At 37.7% G+C, this 16,792-nt stretch overlaps 1 long non-coding RNA gene across 1 annotated transcript; it reads left to right on the top strand.

Annotated features, from left to right (window-relative positions):
* The first annotated feature begins 14,215 nt into the window (after positions 1-14,215).
* On the top strand, positions 14,216-16,266 carry LOC118438859. Its single transcript, XR_004837094.1, has 4 exons — positions 14,216-14,609; positions 14,686-14,758; positions 14,841-14,932; positions 15,338-16,266. It is a non-coding gene; the product is annotated as an uncharacterized LOC118438859 (long non-coding RNA).
* Positions 16,267-16,792: the final 526 nt, after the last annotated feature.

The following is a 16,792-nucleotide window of genomic DNA, read 5'->3' as shown; positions in this document are numbered from 1 at the left end:
AAATGTATATGTAAAAAGGGGTGCATTGAGATGCTTGATTCTGATATTGATTGATGAGTTGTACATACCGTAAAAACTCAAATAGTAGCCGGGGCTACTATTTATAAAATCTGTGGCTGGGACGCGGCTACTATTTGAGCAAGGCTACTATTTGGGCAAGGTCGATATTTCTAAAATTATGAAGATGGACACGGCTACTATTTGCATACAACTAGTATTTTCGCTTCCTGAATCAAGCTCAAATTTAATTTAATAACAACACCAATTTTGCCCTTAGAGACGTAGCTCATTATGATATTATTCTGCTCGACCTGCCCTTCAATGATTCCTTCGATGAGCTAAATTCGAGTTTTGTCATCGACTCATCGCTTCTATAGCGTGTAACTACGATTGTATTGAATTATAATTTAATTATCTTAATGAACTGTCAAGAAGTGTGGTTTAAAGACGCGTCTATTCGAATAAGGCTACTATTTGGGCAGGGCTACTATTTGGGCAAGGCTACTATTTGGGCAGGGCTACTATTTGGGCAAGGCTACTATTTGGGCAGGGCTACTATTAGAGCAACGGCTACTATTTGAGTTTTTACGGTAATATGTTGCAGTGAATAAGTGTAATTACAAATTGCATTGTTCAAGTTAACAAATTTGCGGTAGTGGGTTGAAAACTTTCTCGATAAGAGGCGCTGCGGGTGGATTCATTAATATGTACGTAGTGCTCTCATTTTCCTCTTTATTACCTACTCGTCTTCAATCAATTCCAAATTAGAGTCACTTCTGGTTCGTCTAACTAGTCGCTCAGCTTAAATACCACAGTTGCCTTGGCAACTCGATACGAAATGTGATTTGATCCGTTAATATTTATTGTGATGGGAATGACATTACCAAATTTTATAATAACAAAATTAACGACATGATTGCAAATTCTACATACACGCCTAAATATGTATGTAATAAGACGAATCTTATTTTCACGTTACGTTACATGACTACTTGACTACTTGTCAGCCAACAGCCCTCCTCAGTGGAGGGCGATTGTGTGAGGTAAAAATTACGATCAATTTCTGACCTTACAGGAAGGGCTCAATTAATCCTGAATACCATCGCTCTCCGAGGTCACTGGGGAGGGGTCATAGTTAACAAGAAGTCAAGAATTATTATGGTAGAGGCATTAAAATTAAAGACATTTTAGATTGTATCTTGCTGAGAGGCTTGTTGGCCGACCTCGTAAATTACGAGTCGTAATGCTTAATAACATTGGTGACTGAATTTAGCAGTACTTTACCAATTGATGACCGATTTTCAAAATTACGACTGTTTTGGAAACCTCAGGTCAATTGGCAAAATATATATTTCCAGATTTTCGAAATTCGACCACACCCCCTCGAAATTAAGGTCACAAGTTCAAAAAAAGCATAAAATTCAATTAATGCATACAGCGGAATTTGAAAGCACAAAAATCGGATTGCAAGTCGACAAAATACCTCGACCCCCTGGACACTGAACAATGTTCCTGGGGTCACATGCCCCACCCCCAGTGGGTGTGGTCCTGTGCGACTTTTCCATATCAATGAAACAATGTCATGTGACAGATCATTTTTCTCAGGACCATGGGGACATTACGATTGAATGCCTAAAATTGACGAACCACACCCCCAGTGGGTGTGGTCCTCTGCGACTTTTCCATATCAATGAAACCAAGTCATGTGACATATCAATTTTCTCACGACCATGAGGACATTACGATTGAATACCTAAAATTTACGAACCACACCCCCAGTGGGTGTGGTCCTTGGCGACTTTTCCATATCAATGAAACAATGTCATGGGACATATCATTTTTCTCCGGACCATGAGGGCATTACGATTGAATACTTAAAATTTACGAACCACACCCCCAGTGGGTGTGGTCCTTGGCGACTTTTCCATATCAATGAAACAATGTCATGGGACATATCATTTTTCTCCGGACCATGAGGGCATTACGATTGAATGCCTAAAATTGACGAACCACACCCACAGTGGGTGTGGTCCTTGGCGACTTTTCCATATCAATGAAACAATGTCATGGGACATCATTTTTCTCCGGACCATGAGGGCATTACGATTGAATGCCTAAAATTTACGAACCACACCCACAGTGGGTGTGGTCCTTGGCGACTTTTCCATATCAATGAAACAATGTCATGGGACATCATTTTTCTCCGGACCATGAGGGCATTACGATTGAATGCCTAAAATTTACGAACCACACCCACAGTGGGTGTGGGCCTTGGTAATTTTCGGTTTTTCCGAAAAGGTGTCTTGTGATATATCGGTTTTCTCAGCTCATTTTTTCCACACTTTTCTCGGACTAACTACCCTTGAGATTGTGTTCATGTAATCTCATCTTCACATTTCATGAGCTAATTTGGATCTCACAATGCCCCTTGTTGTATGAAGTCAAATTTTGTAGTGGCATCCAATGATTTTGGATTGAATTTGAAACAATTTTCAGTCAATTTGCTGAGATTTGACTGTTTGCTGGCCCGATTTAGGATTACTTGGTACGGCACATATATTTTTCTATTTCCTAAGAAGGATTTTGATATGGGGGATTTAATAATAGCACTAATTTTTAGGGAGCCCTAGTCTCGCTTTTGGAAATTTGCAATATGATTTCCACGCAATGGTCAACTTCCGATTCTTTCCAATTGTTTACCTTTTTGCAAGTACGCGGACTAGAATAAATGTAAATTATTGTCAAATACGTGTTTCACTGTCGTTTCCTTATGAAATAATTTTTAATATGGAACGGGTTTAAACTTTTGCAGTAAATTTTTGTGTTTATTTTTCTGGTATGCATATTTACACCCATTACACCAATTAGACAACACCCATTAGATTTTTCTTAACCAAACTTACTACAGTTGGAAACCAGTTAAATTATATCCAGGATAAACCTAAACACGATGGCTGAATAAACTTCATTTCAGACGCTACAGCCTTCGTGACGCGCAGCATACAACCGGGTTTTAGTTTATCTATGCATTAGTGCTGCACAATCATTCCTGTTGTCTTTCATTCATATGAGAAAATGCTAGAGAATGAAAATGAATTTTTCGTTCTGTGAATGAAAATTAGTGAAATGTTCAGTTATTTCAGATGGGTTATTGTAAATGAAAGGATCTCTCACTTCTTTCATTTTTCACCCCAAGCATAGTACGTGGAGCGAATTAAGAAATGGGGCCAGATGTCATCGCGTGGGAGTGAGAGAGCGAGCGGGCGAAACGGAAAAAAAGTTGCGTTCGCGATGGAGGTTGTTGAAAAATCAAGCGTTTTTGCGGACTTGCGGAGCCCATAACGTGCTGAATTTTGCGCGTCTGTACAAGTGCCAAACCAAAAATTGTCTTTAAAAGCTTGTTCTTCCAAACTAACATGGTCAAAGAACTATCTGGGCTGAATATGATCTGCACCTCCATTATGAGTGTGGATGGAAATCTGAAGTCAGAAATCGGGATGACTCATCTTTGAATGAATAAAGTTTTGCTGCACAGGTACATATGTGTACAATCGATAGCGTTGATCTCTGTACCCATTGTGATGTAAAAAAATTCCATTCTTCATCGTAGCCCGTCCATTGAGCTGATAAATTGATATATCACAACGCACGTTTTCTAAAAACCGAAAGTTCCAGACGACCACTCCCACTAGGGGTGTGGTCAGTAAATTTTAAGTACGCAATCGATATCCCCTGGAGGAGCTGAGAAAATTGATATGGCACATGGCATGGATTTGCAAAACCAGAAAAGTCGCAGATGACCACTCCCACTGTGGGTGCGGTTTTAACTTTATATTAAGTCAGTCAAAATGTCACCCTCTTCCCGAGAAGAACGATATCGTCGTTGAAGCTGCCAAAAGGGCCTTGTCCATTTTGTGTCAATTGGCAAAGGGGCGAAGTCCACTTTTGAGGGGTACTGAGATTTTAGGGTCAATAAATTCTACACAATTTTATGAACAAGGTAAGTCGAACCAAATTTTTTTAGAAAATTCGGAACCTTCCTAAATAAGCTTTTGGAGCGAGAGTAGGTGAGATACATGTAACACCTTGCTGTATGAATCTCTGATCCCGAAGCTTTTATGATACCTTGTAGTTCTAGATAAGTGCAGGAAAAGTGAAGGAGGGTTCTCTTCTATGACCCTATTTGCCCGTGTTACACCCCCTCAAAAAGACAAAAAAAGCTATTTTCGCTAGTTTAAATGTTCACACAAAAATCCTGTTTTCCTCAGATTTAGGCGTTTCTTACATTTCCGCAGTCCTGGATAGTTGTGTTATCCTATCCGGCATCAAATTCCATATTTTTAATTTTAGATTTTCGAAATTTTATTATCTGAAAAAATCAGAATTTAAAAAAAGTTAAATTTGATACCATATATGAGAAAGTAACTATTTGGGACTACGATAGTGCAAGAATTTTCGAAATACGAGAAAAACTAGATTTTTAGTGAAGATTTAAACAAGCAAAAACAGGTTTATTTGACTCTTTGAGGGGGTGTGGTTAGCGCAAACGGGACCATGGAGGCAAACCCTTCTTCACTTTTCCTACTCTCCCCCAGCACTACAACATATGCGAAGGGCATAAAAATCGGAGATCAAAATTTAAAAATCTGTAATTCCTATTAAGTTACATGCATCTTATGATGATTTGCCTCGTAAAAAGTGGTAAATAAACTGATAAACAGTTTACAAGTACACTCATTTGTTGTTAACAATTTACTTGAGTGGATAAAAGTTTTCCATATGTGCGTAATTATGACAATATTGCTTTATAATATAATATTGCTTAATATTGTTTTATAGGAATTTTTGGTTTTTATGCTCCCCTGCAAAATTTAGTTTTGGGAGAATACCCTTTTGGCAATTAGCATAAAAAGGAGAAGGCCCTTTTGGCAGCTTCAACGGCGATATATAACATGACATGGTTTAATTAAAATCTAACATTTCTTGAAAACCACGCCCACTGGGGGTGTGGTTTCCAAATTTTAATTACTCTGTCGAGATCCCCTCGTTGAGCTGAGAAAAATGATGTATCACATGACATGTTTTCGTTAAAACCGAAAATTCCGGAGGACCACACCCACTGTGGGTGTGGTTCGTCAATTTTAGGCATTCAATCGCAATGTCCTCATGGTCCTGAGAAAAATGATATGTTACATGACATTGTTTCATTGATATGGAAAAGTCGCCAAGAACCACACCCGCTGGGGGTGTGGTTCGTAAATTTTAGGCATTCAATCGTAATGTCATCGTGGTCCTGAGAAAAATGATACGTTACATGACATTGTTTCATTGATATGGAAAAGTCGCCAAGGACCACACCCACTGGGGGTGTGGTTCGTCAATTTTAGGCATTCAATCGTAATGTCCTCATGGTCCTGAGAAAAATGATATGTCACATGACATTGTTTCATTGATATGGAAAAGTCGCCAAGGACCACACCCACTGGGGGTGTGGTTCGTCAATTTTAGGCATTCAATCGTAATGTCCCCATGGTCCTGAGAAAAATGATCTGTCACATGACATTGTTTCATTGATATGGAAAAGTCGCCAAGGACCACACCCACTGGGGGTGTGGTTCGTCAATTTTAGGCATTCAATCGTAATGTCCTCATGGTCCTGAGAAAAATGATATGTCACATGACATTGTTTCATTGATATGGAAAAGTCGCCAAGGACCACACCCACTGGGGGTGTGGTTCGTCAATTTTAGGCATTCAATCGTAATGTCCCCATGGTCCTGAGAAAAATGATCTGTCACATGACATTGTTTCATTGATATGGAAAAGTCGCCAAGGACCACACCCACTGTGGGTGTGGTTCGTAAATTTTAGGCATTCAATCGTAATGTCATCGTGGTCCTGAGAAAAATGATACGTTACATGACATTGTTTCATTGATATGGAAAAGTCGCCAAGGACCACACCCACTGGGGGTGTGGTTCGTCAATTTTAGGCATTCAATCGTAATGTCCCCATGGTCCTGAGAAAAATGATCTGTCACATGACATTGTTTCATTGATATGGAAAAGTCGCACAGGACCACACCCACTGGGGGTGGGGCATGTGACCCCAGGAACATTGTTCAGTGTCCAGGGGGTCGAGGTATTTTGTCGACTTGCAATCCGATTTTTGTGCTTTCAAATTCCGCTGTATGCATTAATTGAATTTTATGCTTTTTTTGAACTTGTGACCTTAATTTCGAGGGGGTGTGGTCGAATTTCGAAAATCTGGAAATATATATTTTGCCAATTGACCTGAGGTTTCCAAAACAGTCGTAATTTTGAAAATCGGTCATCAATTGGTAAAGTACTGCTAAATTCAGTCACCAATGTTATTAAGCATTACGAGGTCGGCCAACAAGCCTCTCAGCAAGAAATGTCTTTAATTATGATTCCTCTACCATAGCCTCTTCTTTTAATGTTCAAACCACAAGTCGTGCTATATTTCAGTATTAATTCTGTACCGTTAATAAAGTAATTAGGGATAACTCTGTCATTAATTCAAATATTTTATTATGTATTTTCAAGGAATATAAATATGTACAATTCCGAGTAAATTCATATGTCAATCAATGACAAGTTAGTTTACGGTAAGACTCATATTATGTACAACATGTCAAACATATGGATAAGAATTTAATCCTTTTAAGCTGTATTTTTTTCTGGCAATACGCAACGCGAGAGTGCCTTCTTCTTTATCTTGTTGATAGCTTATAGCAACATAGCTACGCGGGATGTGGTTGTGGTGGTTTTCCTTCATTTCAGTAAGACAATAATTTCTGCCTAGTTACCGGGATGAAGTCTTTCACAGGATTAAAGCTTAGGAGAACGAGTGCGTGTCTTAAAAACACTTACATTGGAGGTCTCCCAACGTATGCTCACAGATTTGGACGAAATTAGTGTCAATCGATCACAAATATAATTAGTATAAAATTTGCATAAAAATAAGAGAAAACGCACCCTCAAGTCAAATTTTTCATTTTCCAAATTTGCTGCGTATTTTTCCCCCTGTAGATGCAAATATCTCCGGCAAACCGGCCCCACCCCCTCTAAATCCAGGTCACAAGGTAAAAAACAAGTAACACTTCTTTATCGGATTTTAAAATTTTACGACTGGATTCGACGGATCTGGGGGTAAATTCTTGGTGGAAATAGTCAGGTCATCATATTCAGCGACTATTAGGGCGCACCCCCTCCGTTGGTGTCATTGGGGGGGTGGTCAAATGTCAAATCAGCACATTTAAGGTAGCAAAAAATTCTCCCACACCGTCGTTTTTGAAATTCAATGTCGCCAATACACGTAGTCTTACCAAGGCCCTCTGTGTGAACGACATCCCATTGTCATAGACCCCATGGCGACAGGGGGTGTGGTTATCGGCGCTTCTGCCAATACTTTACCAATGCACGCTATGTGACATATTATTTTTCCCAGGATGGTAATGAGATTTCAGTGGCATATTTCAAATTTAAATATGCCACACCCCCTGTGGGTGTGGCCGTCACTATCCAGTGAATCTACTGAAACCTAGTCATGTGACATATCAATTTTCTCAGCTCGCCAAGGGGATTTCAGGTATGTAGTTAAAATTTAGTAAACCACACCCCCTGTGGGTGTGGCTGTCGCTACACAATGAAACTACTCTAAGCTGATCATGCGACACATCAATTTTCTCAGCTCGCCAAGGGGATTTCAGTGGTATAGTTAAAATTTTTAAAGTCACACCCCCTGTGGGTGTGGTTGTTAGCATTCCGCCAATCTACGTAACCAGGGTCATGCGACATATCAATTTTCTCAGCAACTCAAGGGGATTGCAGTGGTGTAATTCAAATTTGAAAAGCCACACCCCTTGTGGGTGTGGTTGTCAGCCACTTCTCGAATTAAATGAAATCAAACGATGAAACAGATCATTTTTCATAGATTGATCAGAAAATTATTCACTCACACGAATTGAATAGATATTCACTCGATATTCAAAGAATCAGAATATTCAAAATTGGAATAAATATTTAATGAACAATTTAGTCATTCATCAACGTAAATCACATACCGCCCAGCCAACAATTCGGCCAAAATTCTTTGAAAGAATTCTGTACGAACAGGTCGAAATTACATCGAGCTCGAAAGCTGTCAGAATTCTTGAAGAATTCGATGCGATTTCACTACGAATTCGCACCGAAAAATCTTCAACGAATTTAGGCCGAAAGATGACTAAAATTCGGTACGATTTCTTTGTGATTTCACTCCGAATTCTCAAAGGAAAATCTTGATCGAATTTAGACAGAAGGAAAGCCCGAATTCGCCACGATTTCTTGGAGATTTCGGTAATCTCAATTGTATTGTACGAATTCTTAAGGAATTCTAGCTAAGGCGGCAGTTTGTTCTTGGAAGTGGCCATGAGCCCACGCAATTTATTACTGCTCTCCCTCAGACAAAAACGGAGGATTTTAAAGAACAACATTAATTTGGAAAGTTATCTGAATAATAAATCCTCCCTCCAACAACAACCTGTGATAACCAACGACGTAAGAAGCCAAGAACAACACGAATCTACACCTCATAATCACAAACTACAACTCGAATCAGTAAGTGAAATTATAAGTAATGCAGATAGTGATTTACTAAATTATGTGCCAGCGCAAAATAATTACTTAGAAAAGTTTGACATTGGGGAATTTTCACCTTTAATTGACGAAAGCAACAGTTCTGATAGTGACTGCATAGATTTATTGGAGGACAGCATTGACCTTAGAATAAAACTTCAGAAATGGGGAACTGGACATAACGTGACTCACTCAGCTATTTCCGACCTCCTTGAAATATTAAAAACTCATCAATGTTTCTCAGACTTGCCATCAGAAGCAAGAACATTACTTCAAACGCCCACTACTACCGTTATTCGACAAGTTGAGCCTGGACAATACTGCCATTTAGGACTTGCAGCCGGAATTATAAAAGTTTTAAACAAATCAAATTCATGCCCCGAGACAGTTGTTGTTCACATTAATATTGACGGCATTCCCATTCACAAAAGTACAAATAAACAGCTTTGGCCCAGTCTTGGAAGTGTGAAAAACGTTAGTGATGTGTTTGTAATTGGAATTTACGAAGGTTGCAGTAAGCCAAACGACTTGAATAATTATCTTCGCGATTTTGTGGAAGAATCTCTCGAACTAATTAGTAATGGAATTATTTACAATAGCCGTAAAATCAATTTTCAAATAGAAGCATTTATTTGTGACGCCCCTGCTCGTGCGTTTATTACAAGCATTAAAAATCATACCGGTTATTATGGTTGTGGAAAGTGCATAGTTAAGGGTAAATATATTGACAACCGGGTGGTTATGTTAAAAACGGATGCCGAATTAAGAACAAATGACACTTTTAGAGGACGGGTGCAAGAAAAACATCATAATGGAATTAGTGACTTAGAAAAGCTTCCCCTCGACATGGTAGAAAGTTTTCCCTATGAATACATGCATTTGATTTGCTTAGGAGTTACAAAAAAGTTGGTAAAACTGTGGACAAGTGGAAAAGTTAAAGTATTTCGTCTAGGGCCGAAAGTGATTTTAAAAATATCAAAAAAACTCGTACAAGTTGGCAAGTGTTTACCTGTAGAGTTCAACCGGAAACATAGACCACTCTCAGAAATTGACAGGTGGAAAGCAACTGAATTACGTACATTTCTTCTTTATACGGGTCCCTTGGCTTTGAAGAAACATTTACCAGAACAACATTACCAATTATTTTTGTGTCTCAACTTTGCAATCCGAATTTTGGCTTCACCAAAACAAAAAGAGCAACTTATTACTTATGCTGATTCTCTATTACATTATTTTGTTAGCCAATTTAAAATATTGTATGGAAAAGTGAATATTTCGTACAACATTCATGGACTAATACATTTGGCAACAGATGTCCGTCGACTTGGTGGATTAGACACATTTAGTGCCTTCAAGTATGAAAATAAACTTGGTGAAATTAAGAGATTAATTCGAAAATCATTTGGTTCTTTGGCTCAAGTTCACAGGCGGTTAATTGAAAAAGATTCTGTAGTGCAGGGGCCTTTTGTGAACAAAGTAGAAGTTTCAGTACTGTCAAAAATCCAATCTGACGGAAGTTATAGTGCTGTGAAATATAAAAACTTTACATTAAAACCTAATGTTCATAACGGTACATTTTGTTTCGCTAACCGACAATTTGCAGTCGCGCAAAAGTTCTTAGAAAAAACCGGAGAGGTGACGGTAGTCTGTCGAAAATTGTGTGGCTTTGAAAGTGCGTTTACCTACCCTTGTGATTCTTCACTTATCTCAACAATTAATGTAGATTTGTCAAAATTGTCAAGTGAAATACAAATCCCTATCTCCGAGATTAATTACAAGTGTGTTGTTTTAAACGAATCCAATTTAAAAACTGTTGTGTTCCCCCTTTTACATTGTAGTTAAATAATGGAATTCCAAATTGTAAAATTTCCTGAAGAAAATGATACTGTTGCCGTTGTTGCCAAGCCGTGGATGGTTGGAGAAGTCTGTTATTGGCCACCCCCACCGAATAATGTAAATAAACTTGTTAAGAGTTATGCTGAACCGAATCTCGAGACGTGGATAAAATGCAAAGCTCTGATCGTCGGAAATGCGTACGGTAAGCTCACATGTCATTTGCCTTATATTCCATTTTACATTCCAAACTACATTCATAATTTTATAAACCATTGAATTTTTGTCCAATTTTTCAGGAAGCTACAACGAAGCTCGCCAAAATTTGAAAGCAGCAACCTATACTTCGGATTTTGAAGAACAAAGAAACGCCATGTCGGCATCGAAATCAAAACGACAGGTTTCTCTTCCCACGCCACCCGAAATTGATGAGTCAGGAAGTGTTATTCCAAGCGACGTCAACATTACTCTAGAAGAAAACTTGTCGAGAGAGGCGTTTTCTGTAACACAAGATCAAGACGTCGTGTATTTCGTCTCTCGAGCGATTGACACTGGTGTGAAGGAGGTTCAGACGGATCCCTGCGAAATTACTCAATGTGAGCTTTTTAAGATTTTCTAGTATTTCGATTATCCAAAGAATATCTCAATAAAATTTCGGTTATTTTAATTTCAGTGCTGCGCATGGTCAAGGGAATTCAACTTGCATTAGCAGAACAAGGTCAAATTCTGCGCACAATTCTCGATGGAGGGAAAGGTCGCTCTGCCTCCAATACAACGATTTCGATGGAACTTCAGGAATTTACGTTTCCTCTTACAAATACAGTGGAATTGGACAAGCTAAATGACATGGTAAAGTCGTCTGGCGTAGCAAAAGCTGACCTGGTAAATATTTGATTTTGTAAAATGTTGTAGAAAGGTTAATCCGTCTTTATTTCGTTTGGCTTGTGGTAATTGTGCTTTGGGGTATTCAGATCACCATCGTCTCTGGAGGAGTGAGAGGATACGAGGAAATCGATGTCATTAGCAAGATGTTGAAAAAATTGATGACCGACGACGTATTGGCCATGTATAGTCTAAAAGGAATGCAGAAAAAGCTTTCGTTTTCTACGTTGGCGGATATCAAAGATGTCCTTTACAGTAAGTATGAATAGATAGAATGAATCATATGTGTATATAATTAAAATGGATTTCTTCCCTTGAATTTATACTATTTTTTTAATTATTAGGGGGTGCGGCAAATCTGATGAGCCCATTGACACTTGACCACTCAAAAATTGATGACGGAATCTCGAGGGAGTTGACTAAGGCCGGTGATCGTGTGTATAAAAGAAACAAGTGAGAAATTTTTATGTTTTTTGCTATTATGAATATTTATATTGTGCAAAATATTTAAAACCTCTTTTAATTTCACAGGAAACAGCCAGTCACCAACAACCTGCCCTCGCCATCATCACAGAATTAATTTACAAATAATTAATTAATTTTTTGTTATGGTCATAAAAGTAATAAAATAATTTAAATGATCAAATCATTTATCTAATTTTTTATTTAAATGTAAATCGTAGTGATTTCGGGCAGAATTCGTACAAAATTCATTAGGATTTCTATCAGAAATCATTACGAAATCGAGAAAGAATCGCAAAGAATTCGTACAGAATTCGGCATAAAAAGTCGTGACGAATCGTCAAGAAATCTGTACGATTCTGCGGACATTTCCCACCGATTTCTTCGGGATTTCTGGACGTCAAGAAATCGATCCCGAATAGGTCGAAAATTGTGGCCGAATTGAGGCAGAAAACACAAAGAATTGTTGGCTGGGCGAGAAATTATATTTAATGTTCCATGCATAAAGGTTTTCAATTTATTTATTTTTGTATTTAGTTTCCTCTCGTCTTTGTATTCAATTGAAGATTTTTAATTCTCCGTTCGGTTTCTTAAAAAATGAAGATTTTATTATAGTTAAAAATCTGTATTTTCTTAACTCAACATAATCTGTCATCTGTAACTTAAATTAAACAAATAAATAAAATCTACATGATGAATGTAAAAACACTCGAAGATGAACAGATTTCAAAATCACCATCTGAGTACATGGAATATGGAAAAATTAAGAGACACAAATTTATGTTAAAAACCCTCCTGCGAAGGACCCTTACACATTTTTCTAAGCAAATACATGTGTGGCTTAAAGATGAGGTCCATACATTCCTTTAATGAATAGAACAACTTTAGTGGCGCAATACGTAATTTATTTGCCCGCTAAGGGCTTGCCTGTTTGGTTTCCGAATTTCAATTTTTCAATTAGAATTTTCTGATCAATCTATGAAAAATGATCTGTTTCATCGTTTGGTTTCATTTAATTCGAGAAGTGGCTGACAACCACACCCACAAGGGGTGTGGCTTTTCAAATTTGAATTACACCACTGCAATCCTATTGAGTTGCTGAGAAAATTGATATGTCACATGACCCTGGTTACGTAGATTGGCGGAATGCTAACAACCACACCCACAGGGGGTGTGACTTTAAAAATTTTAACTATACCACTGAAATCCCCTTGGCGAGCTGAGAAAATTGATATGTCGCATGATCAGCTTAGAGTAGTTTCATTGTGTAGCGACAGCCACACCCACAGGGGGTGTGGTTTACTAAATTTTAACTACATACCTGAAATCCCCTTGGCGAGCTGAGAAAATTGATATGTCACATGACTAGGTTTCAGTAGATTCACTGGATAGTGACGGCCACACCCACAGGGGGTGTGGCATATTTAAATTTGAAATATGCCACTGAAATCTCATTACCATCCTGGGAAAAATAATATGTCACATAGCGTGGATTGGTAAAGTATTGGCAGAGGCGCCGATAACCACACCCCCTGTCGCCATGGGGTCTATGACAATGGGATGTCGTTCACACAGAGGGCCTTGGTAAGACTACGTGTATTGGCGACATTGAATTTCAAAAACGACGGTGTGGGAGAATTTTTTGCTACCTTAAATGTGCTGATTTGACATTTGACCACCCCCCCAATGACACCAACGGAGGGGGTGCGCCCTAATAGTCGCTGAATATGATGACCTGACTATTTCCACCAAGAATTTACCCCCAGATCCGTCGAATCCAGTCGTAAAATTTTAAAATCCGATAAAGAAGTGTTACTTGTTTTTTACCTTGTGACCTGGATTTAGAGGGGGTGGGGCCTAATTTAAAAAATCTGAAAATATGAAGCAATTCTCCGCAAAGTCCAAGGTTTCCAAAACGGGCGCCATTTCGAAAATCCATCAAGAAATGACCGTGCAATTAATTTCGAAACTTTACATGTTATTACTTATGGAGAGGTCGGCCATTTAGCCTTTTAGTATTATTAACATTGGCCGATGCTCAATACTTTCTAGATGCACCATAATCATATTTGTGATCGATTTATGCTAGTTTGGTCCAAATCTGTGAGCATACGTTGGGAGACCTCCATTGTTAGCACAGAACGGTATTAGAGTAACGAAAGTGTTTAGAATTTATTCTTATGCTTATACACGTGCACATGTATTCGTAGTCGAACTATGTACATACATAAATATGTACGTATGTAGTACATAATATCTTGTTAATAACATATAAACCCATTTTCTGCGAAAATAAGGCTATACCCAAATGAATAATAAATGCATGAATATGTAAATTATACAATTATACTTCATATACCTTCATTCAAGTCGAATTTTGAGTTGTTCGGCCAAGTAAATACACAAATTTCTGCAAAAATTCTAAATAGCTACGTGCATATTTACATACTTCGTTTCACATTAATTCTACGATGAGACAGGAGTGTTTAAGTTGACCATAAATACATAAATTGAGGGACACTAATTTATAAAAATCATTGCATTTTGCCGTAAATTCTACAGACCAAAACTGGTCAATCCTAATATTTAGTTATACTTTTGATTACCTACATACATAATTTAATTATATATGTATTACCGAAACTGTATAGCATTGGCAAACCTGAACGTGCAAATCTAATTCGATTTCGCGTTTTGGTGATTTGCACTGTGAAAACAATGTCCACGCAGACATGTTGCTTGGATTGCTTCCCGATAGGAGAAGGGACATTTGTTATCGGAATTTTGAATATTGTAAGTTTTCTCCATTTATAAAAAAAACATGAAAAATTGCACTTATTTCAAAATTTTATTCCCTAATTCTACTTAGATTACTGTCATTGTTTTATACTCGATCGGAATTTATAAAGAGTAAACTAAGGAGCTCTTCAAACAAGGACATTGTACGTATTTTTGCACAATTCTTTCTCCATATTGCAGAACTATCTGTTTTGCGTTTTGCCTACAAAATCATAATTTTTTTAGCGAATCGTTACATTACATTGGCCTTCATCCAGATGTTTCTCGCGGCCGTGTATCTGATTCTGGCTTGTCTGATGGTGCAAGGTTATCGTGTCGTAAGTGGAGTTTCTCCATTTAATTAGCTAATGTTTTCTCACCAAATGAATAGACAAGCATACTTCAGCCCTGTTGCTTGAGTTCAGGGTTCAAAGCTTGCATAACTAAAATGGGCACAATATAAGATTTACGAAGTGAAATGGTGGAATTTTGTGTAAAAATAATTCACTTTTCGACCAGTTGCAATAATTTATCTGTTACGAGTGAGGTCATTTAAGGTGATGGACGGTGAGTTTGAATGATTCAGCATGTGAACGGCAACAAACTCTTGTACATGCATTGTGCACATTGATCGAAGAATCATATTGTGCGCAGATGGAAATCTTAAGAGTAAAACGGCACCTTGCCAGAACCAATAGTCTGTCGGGGAATTAATTAAATTAATGATTCTTATACATTAATAGCGAAAGCATCGCCTGATCATTCCTTGGATGGTGTGGAGTTACATCTCACTTCCCCTCGCAACTGTTGGAGTAGTCGTTCTCTTTGTGGTCATCGCAATTGATGGAGAAGTTGGGACTGGGCTTTTCATTGCAATCAGTGCTGTCACCTTCATAGCACTTCAGACATATTTTGTTTCGGTGGTGAAGCGATTCGTGGAGGATTTGAGAGCGAGCGGTTAGGGTCGAATGGTCACATAAAATTGTCAGTCATTTCCTGGCATTTTAGAAAGATCTATGTAAATTGACAAATAGTTATCCACTGTGATGGTTGTGGATATAAAGTAATTTATTACAAAGTTTCGATGCTACATGAATATTTTAATACATTTTAGATGAAAACTAAGATGAAAGAATGCTGAATGAAATAAATTTCTAAACAAAATATATGATGGCGGAATTATGTTTGTAAAACTGTTAAATACATTTAATAAGCTATTATTTGGGCCATAGGAGAACCTTATTAGATATACATATTTTAAATTGACATACTTACCTAATTTTTGCATTTCTCTAGTTTTAGTTTTAGTATTGCGACATTTGTGACACGATAGCATTTTTGTAAATTTTTCTTTTAACACTCGAATAAAAGTAAGCCGAACTTAAGTTGAAATTATCAAGAATTATCAATATCAATATCTTCGTATTCTATACAATAGATTCTTGTTTTTTAAGTATTCTTGTTGCATAATGTTTTCATAGTTAAGTTAAGTTATGTTAAGTTAAGATTAAGAGTAGTAAAGCTTTTCATAGTAAAGCAATGACAAATGATAAATTATGCAGGATGATAGCAAAATAATTTCTAATAATTTAAATAAATATATCAATTATGAAGAAAGTTATACGAAATTACCAATATAACATATTTGCGCCGAACGTCTGAGTAGGAATCGTTTTGCTTTGTACATTCTCCGCGGCTTCTTTCCTCCAACACAATACCAAATGTTGGTATTGGTATTACCAATACCAAAATATTTATCGATTGCCGTGGGATTTTATATTCCTCTCCAGTTTTTCAACGTGAAACGTGGCAGTCGGGATTGCGCATTGTACGTTATACGTGTAAAATTTATATACGCATTACACGGATACCCAAAGCATTCTTTCGAGTGCAAATACATACATACTCGGACCAGGTATTCCCGTACAAGCATTTCCGGTGATAAATCCCAAAGTATTAGTGCTATTTGTTCGACATTTTTACGGATGCACAAGGCACTAATATTGTTTAGAAATCTTAACTTCTTTTTCAAAATTTCCTCCAGGGTCGTGTACCGAAGACATAAGTCGGGGCGGAGACTGCTCGATCGCGGCACGCACGGTTTTCCTGGGAAAAGCGACCAGATCTTTTGTTGGTGTGACTTCAGGACTTCCACACTTGTGTGAGATTTAGAACATACTTGCATCTATAATTTTGAC

The sequence above is a fragment of the Folsomia candida genome, unplaced genomic scaffold, assembly GCF_002217175.1.
Source record: "Folsomia candida strain VU population unplaced genomic scaffold, ASM221717v1 Fcan01_Sc027, whole genome shotgun sequence".
NCBI lineage: Eukaryota > Metazoa > Arthropoda > Collembola > Entomobryomorpha > Isotomidae > Folsomia > Folsomia candida.
The sequence above is the reverse complement of the archived record's forward strand: the minus strand, read 5'-3'. Positions and strand labels throughout refer to the sequence as shown.